This window comes from Equus asinus, chromosome 4 (genome assembly GCF_041296235.1).
Source record: "Equus asinus isolate D_3611 breed Donkey chromosome 4, EquAss-T2T_v2, whole genome shotgun sequence".
In the NCBI taxonomy this organism is placed as follows: Eukaryota; Metazoa; Chordata; class Mammalia; order Perissodactyla; family Equidae; genus Equus; species Equus asinus.
In genome coordinates this window covers 88700957-88714368 of record NC_091793.1, presented here as the reverse complement: position 1 = coordinate 88714368, position 13412 = coordinate 88700957, and positions in this window count along the sequence as shown.

Sequence of the window (13412 nt, the reverse complement as noted above, 5' to 3'; positions counted from 1 at the left end):
TAATCCAACATAACAGTTTCCCACTCTGTGCCTTTAAAAACAGTTCAGAGAGAACGTTTTCTCTGCTAAATGTGCGACTCATATTCCCTAGGAATTGTAGCTTCCAACTCCACTTTTAAACTAATGAGCCCTTGATGACTAACGATCCCCAGATGTACCCATTGTCAGACTGAAGCCACTTTCAAAATAAAGACTCGCGTTCCCACAAATCCTGAAAAAAATTGGTGTTTTACAATCTTATTTTGCCTTGAAAGAGCCTTTCATTACAAATGATCTATTGCTACTTTGCTGAACATCTTAAAGTCTCTTTGGGTGATCTTCCTTGTCTTTAAGATTAAACTAGTTCAAAGGTCCTATTCTCCTAGTTATATCTCTGTTCTCAGTTCACAGTCCTTTATTTCAACATGGTTACTCAGTGGACAAAATCTTTGAAACTGGAAATAAGAGGTGGAGGAGAATGGCTCCAAATTCACCATTTCTTCTGGTGATGACCTCCTAGCTATGTTCTCTGAGAGAAGCAACACTCTGCATCTCCCTTACCCTCCCTATCATCAACGTGAATGTGACATCTGTGTCTTCACTGCAGTACATTGCTCTCAGCTCTGTTGACTAGCTAGTATTAATACAAATGACTATGATAACGGGTAAATAAAACGTGTGGGTTTTCTTCATTCAGAGCTCTGTGTTGTAAAATATTTAAAGAAGATTTAAGTTAAGCAAATAATGAGAACTTCAGGTGGAAAAGTGAGGCATGGAAAGGAGTGATTGGACTCTCAGAGAACCTTCAATCATGCCCCATGCAGTTAGCTACTTTGTCTGGTTGGAGGGCGCTTCCTTCCAAATGATGCAGACCTGAAGACACGCTCAGACACCACACATGGCCACATTATTTCCTCTTGTTCTTGATGGAACAAGCTTCTTGTTTCATCAATATATGCTCAGTAGTTTTGTTCCAAAATTAATTTTTATTAAACACAAGCTTCCAGGGAAATATGAAAAAGAATGTTGAATATATTTAGAAGTAAAGAAGGCTTCTCAATATGTTTTGACTATGTCAAAGCACGAGTGTTTGATAGGGAAACATTTTCACACCACTGCAGCCCGAGACTTGAGTCTTCACGGAGCAATCTCAGATGGCCTCATTAGACAGACATTAAATTTGGGCTAGCCTCAAATAGTCTGGGAGTTTGATTTTGGCTTGCCATCTCTAGAGATTGTAATTTGAATTAGATAAACTGCTTGGAATCTATTTCTTTATCATTTCTCTGTTTCAAGTGTGCACTAAAATGAATCAGATGTTATACCTAAATAGAACAAATTAAAAAAAGGACCTGCAATGTTAATACAAACAGTACAACCCACAAGCAACTAAGAGGCTTCTCTAAAATATGTCCTTACAATTTATCCAGAAGTTTAAACTTAGATTCTTTTAGACTTGGAGAAAGGAGGAATTTCAAGAATGAGGGGCTCGCCACTAAAAACAAATGTCCTTGCTAGGTCTTTTGAGAGTTCAGATTCAAGCTCAAGCTGGTCTGTAAACCTCAAAGGTCAGAGGTTCAAGGGGAGAGGAGCAATTGTCATGTCCAGGCCATATATAGCTTGTCATCATTGTCCTGTTTAGGAAATGTTAGGCATTTCCTCTTCCTAACCAAGAAAGAGTCCTAGGAACAAAACCTGTGTTCACACAATTTAGAATTTCAGCAAAAATTTACTTTGCTTCTGAGTTAAAAATAACAATAAAGAAAGATGGGAAACAATCTAAGAGAGGAAAAGAAGTCTCTTGAAGTGGCTATTATCTTGTGCCACATTAACGTTCTTAAGTACAGGCCACCTCATTGTAGCTGAATGTGTACTTACTGAAAAATATTCTTCTCTATAGCATATCCCTGTGCATGAAAATATTGTCTAAAAATGGATATTTAAAATAGAGAGTAATTATTATTAAGATTGAGGTAGGAGAAGTACACATCTTCTTAATGGAAGTACTAGTGCAATCTGTTCCTGAAATATTGAGAAAATGCCATATTATTTTTACCATGTTTTTCAGAAGGAAAATCTGAAAAAGTGGTAAAACAAGCACTGCATAGAACTCAGTATCCAAATGCTTCTTCCTGAAGCTTTAGATTTGGATTGACTAGGGCACACCTGGACTTAGCCCCAAGGTTTGGGGTCCATTTCCAGGCCAAAACCCAAGTTTCCAGTTCAGGGCTCCCAGATTCCATTAAGAATTCCTGTGAATCAGGCAGGGCTAATTCAGTCTTGAGCAATCAATCACTCTCACTCCATTTTGTGAGTGGGAGTGATTGATGGTTCTCTACTGGTCATGGCTGACCCAAACGTAGGACGCAGCCCTGAGCACAATGCCTCATGTGTGAGTGGCTTATTTGGAATCAGTCAACTGCAAGGAGCTCTTTTGGGTCTTCCTTGTTCCTTCCCCAGACAGACGCATATCCTTCATCTCTTTCCTATGCATCCTCCTGTTAGTTTCAAACTATTGTTGCTCTCTCCTTCCCCTTTTCTCGGAAAATAGCTGTATGTCTGCACCACGTCATTTTCATAGCTCTTGATTAGCTAGACATTTGCTAGACCCCAATTTTTTCCCACACATATAATTGTTTTTCTATTTGAGCTTCACTTTTTAGAATCTTGTCTGCTAATTCAGCAACTCCTCTTCCTCTGTCTTCCAGAACCTGGGCTTTTGCATTAGTTGTCTTTTCTCTTGTTTTCTCATAGAGAAGAAAAAGAAGAGAAATATAATTTCAACCGTCCTTCTCCTCTTTCTGACATTGTTCTTTTAAGCAATGGAGGAGGGGAAAAATCCCAATAGCTCCGCGGTGTTGTGAATGAGTATGTTTTATTTGACATGTTTGTAGCTGGTTATCTTCTGTTCTTGGGAATATTCACGTGGCATTTCACAGAACAGTATACCATTTTGTAGATATTATCATTATGGCCTCTTCGCCCAGAATTACCACTGCTGTTACAGTCACTGCAAGGAAATGCTCTCCCCGTCATTTCTCTGATAAGAAGCTGCCTCCTGTCCTCCTGCTTCCCCCGATCCCCTAGTTGGACTGAGGCATTTCCAGCAAGGGTTTCAAAGAGAGGCTAATAATGTGCACAGTTTTCAGGGTTGTTATTTTCCCCCCAAACTCACTGAAGTTGTGAAAAATGATTAGAGAAGTTGCAAAAATTCCCAGACAAACACAAGGCAAGACTCAAAGCAGTTCTTTTCATCATTTTGGTGGCAAGAAAAAGGGAGAGCCTGCTCTTCTTTCCCATCTCACGGCAAATCATGATGCCGAAGCACCACCCCCACATATATTTATGAAATTATTGGCAGGCTCTTTTAAAGGAGAAAGCACAATTTTCAATAAGTCAGAGAAAACCAGCTAATGATTAGCCCATAGGTTACAAATGAAAGGGCAATCATTATTTAGTGTGTAACATACATGTGTTTATCCACTCAAATTAAGAAGGTAAATGAATATATAGAGTTGCAAGATATGGTAATTTGAGAAAGACTATTATAAAAGTGTATAATTGGTATGTGTGTGTATATATATACACCTTTGAAGAATATGTATACCTTCACAGATGTAGACATAAATATAGATATATAAATGAATAGAATCTAAAGAAGCTAAATATTTTGTTCAGCTAAGAACATGAGAACAGATTCTTTTCTAAACATAGTTGAACCTCTTAGAGGAGGGAAATATTTTTGTTGAGGAACTTTTAGCATTTTATGATGCTGTTTAAATCACAAATACAATATAAACATTTTATGTTCTTTCATAATGTCTTTTTTCTTTTCTGGGTTCTGCTAGGAAATACAACAGACGGTGAATAACATAATACCATGTTTGAAAAAAATCCAACAAAGAGTAGAAGGGTCCAGGCTGCATTTGGCTCTGGCAGTATGTTCAGTAAGAGTTGGGCAGTTAACCTGGTGGCTCCCTGTGTTGGGGCTGCTGTGGTGGAGAGGAAGAGCAGGCAATGTGGCTGAAGGGACAGCAGGCTTTTGCCAAGTGGCAGCGTCATATAGTTGGCCTCTTTCCTTGGCTCAGAGCAGCGGAGACACACTCTTCTGCTCGGAGTGCAGCGCACCTGAAGCTCACCCAAAAGGAGCCTTATCCGCATGGGAGAGATGACTGAGGCGTCCAGGCACAGAGCCGGCGTCCCAATCTACGCAGTCATTCTGCTCCCTCAGGGCCACAGTATTGCCACAGAGGCAGCATTGTTGAAGCCATCTCTGAATCACAAAAGTATTCCTTTACTGTCAGCCATGTCACCACCCTTAGACTGAGAGCCAGCTCATCCTCTGGTAATGAAAACAGGAGACCTTGGAAGGAGATGGGAAGGAAGCAAGAATCCTTCCATCATATCCTGAAGACTATGTTCTTAACTCCATCTCGGGTAGGAAAGGACGTTGTTGCGAAATTTCTTAGTGAGGCATAAAACCATTCTTTGAATTTATATCCAGTAAAGATACATGTGCTTTACAGCACAGGAAATGTCATGGTTCCTAACCAAATAAGAACTAAGGAACTATCCAGTTATTTTTTTTGTTATTAGTATCTGCACATCAGAATGTGGGTATTAATGTTATTTGGTGAGATTATTAAGCAAAGAATATGCTAGACAGATATGATGATCTAATGCTAGGGACAGGCAGATGTGTATCAAATGTACATAAACATCTGAAAGCAGATAAGAAAACATTGGCCTTGCTTCAAAAGAGATGGCAGCAAAGATAGGCCAGAATTATTCATCAGAAATTGAGTGGAAAAAGATCAGGGCCAGGTATGTGGAACCTCCAGGGTCTGTAGTTGCAAGCAAGTGAACAGTAAAATTTTAGATGCAAGTTATTGAAATGCTGCTGTACTTGGTTTAATAAACAACTAATGAAAATAGATGAGAGTTTAAAAGGTAAAGATGTTGTCCGTCATTACCTACAAATAAAGAGTAATTGAGCATATTTTGAGGTTTATAGGATCAGTTTTAAAACAAACTCCTGTTTCTGCACTAATGGCCTTCAATCCAGATGGTGATGTTCTTTTTCAGCCCAGAGCATGAGAACAGTTTTTCTGCATAGAATGCAGAATACCTAAGGGGCAATTGTTCCTTAAAGGTATGCGTGACCTAGCTGCACAGGGTAAAAGATATCATGTTTATTGGGGCTGGCCCCGTGGCCGAGTGGTTAAGTTCGCGCGCTCCGCTGCAGGCGGCCCAGTGTTTCGTTAGTTCGAATCCTGGGCGCAGACATGGCACTGCTCATCAGACCACGCTGAGGCAGCGTCCCACATGCCACAACTAGAAGAACCCACAACGAAGAATACACAACTATGTACCGGGGGGCTTTGGGGAGAAAAAGGAAAAGATAAATCTTCAAAAAAAAAAAAAAAGATATCATGTTTATAAAATATGACCACAGTGTCTTTTGATGACATATTTAATAATTAGGTTGATGCCTCTTAATATGTTTCTTAGACCACAATATATTGAATTTTATGTATATTTGTCTATCTCTCACATATATATGTATATTTAGTATACATATATTTAGTATACATATATATATGTAAGGTACACATTTAAATGTTAAGAGACAGACAAAAAAATTCACTTAAAAATATTGAAAGCAGTTTCAACTTCTCAAAGGTGAGGATTTTAGTTCAGCTTTGGGGCATAATTACTCTGTTCTGAGGAAAGCACTCGAATGGACTCTTTAGTTACAGAACTATAAAGACAGCATACGCATGTTGTTCTTGAGAAAAACTTTGAAGTGACCCTGAATTGAATGCAGATGTTCAACTGGAGAAGCTTACTGTTCCATTTGATGATGAAAATTGGGTATAGGTTTAGCAGAGCTTCTGCAGTAAATTTAAGGAAAATGTGTTTATACTCTGTATAGATTTAGATTATCCTGAGCCTATATGACCTATATGGTATTGCTTATTTTGTTATATTCTTGCTCAAGACTTGATGGTCTGAACTTTACCACAAACTGAAATAAGGGTATGGGAAAAAAAGATCTGGAATAAGTTTGACCCAGTTTGGGACTAGCTGGGCTACAGATGCTCTGCATGTGGAACTGAAGAATGACGAACCTAGATATCTATTCTGATTTTTGAAATATTACTTAGGCTATGTAATCTTACCATTCTGCATCAAATGAGTGAACAGTTCTACTACCAATCGTTTTGGGAAAAGGTGTACCTGAGGATAAGAAATAAGGACGCGAGAGGCAGACCTCAAACTGAAGTTAGGAGGAATTCTTTCCTTCTTTCTGGAACCTCATAGGGTTAGGGCTTGATTAATGGGAAGAGCACTGCTCGAGGGCATTTCCATTGGCCTTGCCATTAGATCATGGTCTAGAAAATAGAGACTAACAGGACATCTTCCAGACTTTGAACTGAGTGGCAAAGGGGAGAGCAGCAGGTCCTACTTAAACTCAAATGGGCAGTACAGAAGCTCAGCATCTCCCAGAAGAGAGTCATCATTGGAAGTTTCAGCAGAAGCAGGAGGGAAAGGATAAACAAGTACTGGAGATGCACCATGCCATGCATTTATTTCTGATGGTCACCTGGCAGCCCTAGCAGTGTCTATTCTGTTTTAACCCAAACTGGTGTCCTGCAATTCACTTCTGGCTCTAAGCATATGGAGTTAGCAGAGACCCCAAAGTTAAGGGCTCAAACATCCACAAGACTTCCCCCACTGAAAATGCCAGGGCAAGTTCAGGGTGTTCCCAGGCCATCCATACTTCTGATTGACAGGTTACAAATTCAGGGGCTCCCACAACACCCTCAAGTTGGCTAATTTGCTAGACTGACATGCAGTACTCAGCAAGGTGCTATAGTTATGATAACAGTTTTGTTATAAGTTATTATTCAGGAATTGTAAACAAATAGTCAAATGAAGAGACATATAGGGTGAGGTCTGAAAGGGTCCTGATTTCGTAAATTCCATGCCTTCTCCTTGCGTAACCGGGGCATATCATCTTTCTGGCGCATCAGCGTGTTCCTCGATGAGGCAACTCCACTGAGCATCAGTGTCCAAAGTTTATATTGGTGTTTCATTATATAGGCATGATTGGTTAAATCAATGGCCACATGGTTGAACTCAATCTCCAGTTCCCCTCCCCTCTCTGGAGTTTGAGCTGGCTCAAAACCCCAACTCTGTAATCAGTCATCTAGAGGACTACCATGAGTTACCTCACCAGCACAAACTCAGATGTGACCATGAATAACAAAGCTCATGACTATTAAAGACATTTTTATCACTCAGGAAATTCCAAGGGTTGCAGAAGTTCTATGGTAGGAACTCAGGACAAAAGTCAAATTCTTTATTATACTACATATCTCTCTTCAAATTTGGTAGGGATACTTGTTGGGACTGTCTTTTAGTATTCAAAGAGAGTAGAAGCCAGAGTCATCGATTTTGGAGAGACATCTTACCATGTTTGGAGCCACTTTATGGGGAGACTTAAGCAAACTGGATAACACTTAGGAAACGGAAGTTGTGGGGTTTTTTATAAGCTTTTTTGTTTGTTTTTTTTTCTGCTGAGGAAGATTTGCTCTGAGCTAACATTTGTTGCCAATCTTCTTCTTTTTTCTTTTCTTTTTTTACTTCAGGAAGATCATCCCTGAGCTAATATCTGTGTGAATCTTCCTCTATTTTGTATGTGGTTTGCCGCCAGAGCATGTCTGACGAGTGTTGTAGGTCTGCACCCAGGATCCGAACCCATGAATCTGGGCCGCCAAAGCAGAGCGTGCTGGACTTAACACTATGCCATAAGGCCGGCCCTGTCTCTTTGTTTTTAAAGGTACTTCCTTCTTGGTTTTAACATTGGTAATATAAGAGGAGGCTTCTTAAGTCAAATATAATCTCCGAAATGGGTATGACGCCAAGGGTGCTAGTCATACAAATTTGGTAAGCAACCAACTTCATTATTATTTATACTTCTAATCATCTTCCTGAGCTTCTTCTGATTTCCAGAGATCACTTTCAGTCCTTGAGTCTGTCTTGCTCCTGCACTGCAAGCAAGTAAAGCTCTGTGCCGTGAGAAGATAGCCACCTGTGTAGAAAAGTCACAAACCAGGAGAGCTGCAGATACTGTCTTCATAAATGTTTTTATAAACGAGATGTAAAGTTCAAAGAATTGCAGGAGTTCTGCTAATAAATTCACTTGAAAAGCTACAATTTGAAAAGTTCTCAAGTAAGACGTCCATTTTGTACCTGTGTTTATCCCTAAAGCATGCTTCATAAAAATCAACACATTTCATCTCCTGCAAAACCTGCCTGGTATTCCCCAGATAAGGATCAAGTGCGTCAGAGAGTCCTTTTGACTAAAGCAGAAAATGACTATGCTCATTAGAACTACAGAGAATGCAGATTGGTGCTTGAGAAAAACCACATGCAGTACCACATGATAGTGCTCACTGGATGTACTGTTTGCTAAGTCTCTCTCTGGCTGATGAATGATGCTCCGCTTTGAAGAAACAAGACATATGGTACAGATGCTATCATTGTGCACAGGAACTGGCAAAAAGTAGTTAAGTGATTTTCTAAGTTTACTCAGAAAGCCAGTAGCAGAATTGGGTCAAAAGTCCCATGTTTTATTATTATTACTAAGCAAGAGCACCTAGAAAAAAGGGTTTGAAGGGTTAAGTACAAGGTCTTAAATTGATCATTTTTATTCTTTTGTTTACTTTCCTGTCATTCTACCCTTTCTCCAGTTTCTTCATAGATTACAAGTAGATTTATTAATGCCTAGGTGTTCTCATGCTTTTTAGAATTGGTTCCTAATCACCATTCTTTTACTTAAATTTAGTTTACACACAAAAAAGTACTTTCTGGATCCTCAGGGCTTGAGAGAGGAGGGGATTTTTCTTCATTCTCTGCCTAATGCCCACTGATCTCCTGGTGGAAATGACTAGATAATCTGGACGTGGTTCTTTTGTACCTTCTCATCCCCAGGTCTACTCTGTAGGGATTTTTTTTCCTTAAATTTCATGAATAGTAACATATAAGTGTTTCCTTCTGGAGAAATTTAAAAAGAATTTTGGAAAACAGAGGAAAGATTTTCTGTATCTGTCCTGTTGGTTTTATATTGCTACCATTGCTTATTTTTCTCATTTTTCCAAATGGAATTAAATTTTATTTTATAAAGGTTGTTGTTAGGTCTAAATTTTTTTTTCACTCAAAACACATTAAGTTCTTGAGGTTCTTAAGAGTGCATAATTACAAACGTATATCATTAAAGCAAAGTTATATTAATTACTACAAAGCTGCCCCAGGGTCTAGTAGCTTTTGGAAGCCCCAGCAAAACTACTTAGAGACTCCTTTCCTCCTTTGTCTAAACATGTTGATTTCTTTCTCCAATTTTAATTTTGTAACTTAACACAAAGTACCTGTTGGAAATGTGCGCAACTAGTTTAGACGATATAAGTCAGGTTACTAAATAATAAATAATATTGTAACAAAAAATAATCACAGTAGCTGTGGTTCTATCGTTAAGGCATTTTTTTTCTAGTAGTATATATTATACAATATATAGTTAGTTTAAACCCGACTATTAGAATATTAATTTTCATTAAATATTGTTTTCTCAAATATACCCACTACTTCAAATTCAAGACAAAATATTTGTGTAAATGGAAAAAACCAAATTGAATTTTTTCTTAGGTTATATTTAATCTAAGTAGGAAAAGAGAAGTGTAAATTTATGACTTGTGTCAAAATACAGATTTTTAAAAGAAATACAGTTTGATCATTTTCAGGTATCTTTGGTTGCCTATTAGTTGATGTTATGCCAACAGTTACCATAAATGAACACCAGTGTCTCTCATTAGAATCCTAATATCCAAAAAGAATAACAGACACATTAAATGGTTTTTATGGAATTAACTAACCTGGACCAACAAAAGATTTCCTAGTGGAAGTTTTAGGGGGTCTACTTTAATTATTGGATAAGCATATTTGCAATAAGCATATGGACGTACGATAAATGAGTGCTTCTAGAGGTTTCTCAACCTCAGCCCTATCGACATTTGAGGCTGGGTAACTCTTTGTTGTGGCAGGTTGTCCGGCGCTTGATAGGTTGTTTAGCAGCATCCCTTGCCTCTGCTTAGTAGATGCCAGTAGCATCCCCGCAGTCATTATAGAAACCAAAAATGTCTCCAGCATTATCGAGTGTTTCCTGGTGAACAAAGTCATCCCTGATTGAGAACCATTGGTTTAGAAGATGCTTGGAAATAGCTTTCATTCCACATTAAATATATTAATGCTCCTCTATGTAGGGTTTCCTTTAATTGACTCAGCCAACACACTTCTTCCTAATACTTATGAAACCCACTCAGCCCAGACTCTGAGTGAATATTCTCAAATTCCAAATTGATATAGTCTAAATTAATTTACTTTGTGGTATAAACTTAATAAACATTGCACTAACCAGAGGTTCAGATCAGTTTATAATATTTTTAGGCGTCAATCACTCAGCTCTTATTAGTATCTCTTAGTCTAAATAAAGCTTTGGAAACTATGTTGTAATTTGTACAACAAAGAAATATGAGGCAAAATGTTAACTCTGTTGTGGTTCAGCATGTTTACCCACTGGTCACTCTTGTCTATTATCAGATATCGTAATTGGCTAGCTTGTGTAGCTGTAATTTTTCCAACAAAAACCAAAACCGTTATTGTTGAGGGAATATCTTTAATAAGAGTGTTCTGGGAGTTCAATGAAATATGTGTCATTTCTACTGAAATCGGCCAAGTAGTTGGAAGAAATCGTGAGAATGTGAATGAAGTTGGGAAAGGAGTTGGGAAGAGTCCTGGGATTGGTCATGTGAACCACAGGAATTGTTGCTCTTCTCAGCTACCCTTCTTTTCTGATGTCCAAAACAAGAGCCTGAGCTCATCTCTCTACTTCCCAGCTGTAATTACTTCATCCTGTTCTCTGAATATCTTCACCGGCCCCCTATCTTCCAACTAACTCTGTCTACGCTTTTGTCTTTACTCTAAATGCCCACATAGGCTATTTGCCAAAAGATCCTTCCATGCCTATACTACTTTTTATAACCTCTTTATTGAGTCCTTTTTCTAATTTCCCCTTGTTTTAACCTTAACATTTTCAACATTCAGATTTCAAAACCAAAAACCTACTTGCTTATTTACCAGATGGTCTTTTTGATTTTACAACAATAACTGAAAAGACTCAAAACCACTCATTTCTCAGCTCTACTTTTTCAAAAGTCATGGTGCAATAGAACTGCAATACACCCTCGGGATTATGTGCTCCAACCTCCTGCCAGATGGGGGCTTTCAGCAGGAGGCTCAAAGTCAAACAGACCCGAAATCAAATTCTACCTCCATTTTACAGGATAGGAGTGCCATTGAACAGGTTCCCAAGTTTGCTGAGTCTCAACACAAATCTTTTAAATGGAAATAGGAGACCCTACCTTATAGGAACATAAGAGATAACTTATTGAATGCTCGGACACATAGCACATAATTCATAAATATTTATTTTACTCTCATTATTCCCATTGGAGTAAACCCTACAACAAATATCTGTAACTGAGATTCCTTATCCATATTATAGCAATTTTACTTTAATTAAAAGTTTTGACTAGGTAATACAATCCCTGGTTAAAAATTCAAACACTGCTAAACATATTCAGGGAAAAGTAAACTTTTCCACAAACAACTCTAGCATCAGTTTTTTTGTAACCGATTAGACGTAGTCTGTGTACACACAAATGCACTCGCATGCACACATTCCTGCCCGACACCAGTTGTGGCCTACTGTGCATACTGTCCTGCATCTTGAATTTAACGTGAAACTTATTTAAATATTTCAAGGTCCTTGCCATGTTTACTTTCCTAAACAATATAAATACCCTCAGTTTTTCTAACATGTATCTACATATGTGTATATGTATATCTATACCTATATATCTCTATCCATCTATTCATATTTTCATTGCCTTGATCACTGCCTTTACATATATACTTCTTCATCAGTGACTTTCTTAATCTTAGTGCCCCAAACTGAGTACTGTATTCAAAAATATAGACCACTGTGAACCTCTCACTTAAATTCCTCATGTTTCTGATATAATGATATAGCTATTAAATGAACCATTTTTTTTAGATAATGTCTACACAAACCTCCCTTTTTAAAAAAATATTCTGTTCAAAATATGTCTTATACTGAATGGACTAAAATAATTAAAATCATCAATTTTTAGCATAAAATTACTCTTGAATTCAGGTAGCAGATTCTCTGATAAATATTTGAGATTAAATCTTTACTTTATTATAAATTGAGTTTGATATGCTATCATATAAAGACTTGTTTCATCTTCACAATAATAACAACATTAATGCAAATGATTAGCAATAATCCAGCTGACAATAGTATGTCAACACTCTTGAACTAGGGCATGGCAGTCAACTGAAATTCCTAGTGATTAATAGTTCAGGTATAGCTGAGATTCCAGATTTTAAAAGGGGCTGTTCTTGAAATTATGTGCTACCTATGGTACATTAAATAAGATTTTCCTTTGCAGAGGTGGTTATGGAAAGGTTTCTATGAGTCTTGGGGTCAAAAAGAACTTTTTGAGAATGTGCTTTCTTTTAAATTAATTGACTCCATGTCTTAAATTTTCTACAGCGATACAGATTACGCTTTGCTTGTTGCTTCAACTGACCTTGTCTATTTTTAAATTAAATCTTATTCAATTCACATGGTGAGGAAAAAAAGAAAACTTCCCAAAATAAAGTGGAGAATGTCCCATTTCTCAAGTCTTTAAGCTAGAGCAAAAGTTTACAAACCGAAGTATAAAGTCCATTAAAGGAAACATCTAAGGATTTTGTGAAATATCATAATTGCATATGTGGATTTTTTTCCCCCAATGCAGGACCCCAAAGCTTTCAACAATTCTCAAAGGATGATTCATGAAAAAGATGAAGTTAAAAAGTCACTGCCCTCAATCAAGAATCTTCTCTAGAGAAGAGAGCTAAGAAGAGAAAGTGGTTCAAAGTTCTACCCATATTTCTTGGAGAGATTGGAAAACAGATTTCTTAAGAATGCAAACAGATTTCTTAAGAATGCTATGGAGAATAGCTATTTTCTTCTTAAATGGAGACTATGATGGTTAGTTTATGTGTCAACATGACTAGGCTATAGTACCCAATGACTTAATTAAACATTAATCTAGGTGTTGCTATGGAGGCATTTTGTAGATATGGTTAACATCTCCCAACAGTTGACTTTAAATAAAGGAGATTATCCTCCATAAAATGGGTGGGCCTCATCCAATCAGTTGAATGCCTTAATAGCAAACAAATGAAGATTTTTAGAGAAGAAAAATAATCTACCTCAAGGCTACACAACCAACTCTTGCCAG